The 1,675-nt window shown below is 39.4% G+C and overlaps 1 protein-coding gene across 1 annotated transcript in view; it reads right to left on the reverse strand.

Moving 5' to 3' along the window:
• Positions 1–1,675, reverse strand: part of LOC102852428 (glycoprotein endo-alpha-1,2-mannosidase-like) — a 37,111-nt gene that overhangs the window by 5,454 nt on the left and 29,982 nt on the right. The window lies entirely within an intron of this gene.

A 1,675-nucleotide genomic window follows, 5' to 3' on the forward strand; every position in this document is an offset into this window, starting at 1 on the left:
CCTTGGAGAAGGACACCAGGTTGAGAAGGATAGAGGGTTGGCACAGGAGACAAAGATCCTGGATGAGATGGATTGACACAATGACTATGGCAATGGGATCAAATGTGTCAGAGACCAAGAGGCGGGCTAAGGATAGGGTAAAGTTCAGAGCCAATGTACATAGGGTCCCTATGAGTCTTAATTAATTTGATGGTACATAACAACTACAACAAAAACAACAACATTTCTTGACACTGTTTTAAACTGTAGAATTGTTGTTATTAGGTGTCATCACATTATTGAGAACTCATTACAGACTTATGAACAACACATAATGCCCTATACTATGGCATCCTCCTGATCACCTCTGTACTCAACCCCTTGCTAGTCACTCTGTCAGTTCATCATCATGAGGGTCTTTTCTTTTGCTGACTCATGCAACTTTCCCAGCATGATGTCTCTTTCCAAAGACTGGTGCCTCCTGACAACAAGCTCAAACTCTGTGAGATGAAGTTTCACCAAAGACCTTGGAAGAGCCTAGATGAGATGGATTGTTTCAGTGACTGTGGTAAGGAGGGCAGCTGTGTCAGAGGCAATAAGATTGACACAGGATAGAGCAGGGTTTAGGGCTGCTGTACCTACAGTCACTATGAGTCGCAGGTGACTTGATGTCACATGACAACAGCAACAATATTCTTCTTGAAGACATCTATGAATAACTCCAGTTCTTTGCACATTTAATTATAATACATTGCTTTATCTTCTCTGAGTATTCTTTAAAATCTTCTGTTCATCTCTTACTTCAGTGTTTGTTGGTTATATATTTTTTATCTCTTGTTTTCTTTAAGTACTAGTAAAAGTTTGTCTGTTCTGATATTCATTTTAGTATCTTCTTTCTTTTCTATCTAAAAAGATTTTGCTTTCTTCATAGATGATGTCTTTGATATCATCTGACAACTAATCTGGTTTGTGGTCATAAACAGTCAGTGCATCAAATCTATTGATAAGGCTTTTAAATTCAGTTGATATAGATTCAAGGTCACATTTCTTGAAACTTCCACATGCGTAGATGGAATGTTCAACAGTCCACCTGTGGCATGGTTTGACTGCTGAAGTTAATTTCTCCATCATCTCCTTCCATTTAATTTCTGAGTAGTCCACTAGGTAAGGTCTATATGAATAGTTGCTGGTTTTTCTAAAAGGTATTAGCAGTGAATAAGTCATTGGTTGTACACACTAGAACCCATTGCAATTTCAGCAGTCACTGTGTTCTGGGTCTTCGTCTTTCACTGACCCTCGACCTGTCCAAGCATGGCAACACACCCTAAGTATGTGAGATGAAGTTTTATCATTTTTGCCTGCAAGGAACACTCAGGATGCTCTTTCTCCAAGACATAACGGTTTGTTCATGAGATACTCCAACACCAAAGCTCAAAAACGTCAATTCTTCTTCTGTTATCTTAATTCACTGTCCAGCTCTCAGATGCATGTAGCAAGTGAATGAAAAGCATGGTCTGTGTCAGGCACACCTTAGTCTTCAAACTGACATCAAGGATCCTCAATAATTTGGAGATGAACCTGACTGCAGACTTTCCCAGTATGTCTCCTGCTGCTGGTACCATAGGTGCTCTTTTTAGGCTCTAGGAAATATTTATGATACTAGAAACTTTAACCTATACTTGGACCAAGAGGCAGT

The sequence above is a fragment of the Elephantulus edwardii genome, unplaced genomic scaffold (assembly GCF_000299155.1).
Source record: "Elephantulus edwardii isolate Elephantulus edwardi_28Jun2011 unplaced genomic scaffold, EleEdw1.0 scaffold00013, whole genome shotgun sequence".
Lineage (NCBI taxonomy): Eukaryota > Metazoa > Chordata > Mammalia > Macroscelidea > Macroscelididae > Elephantulus > Elephantulus edwardii.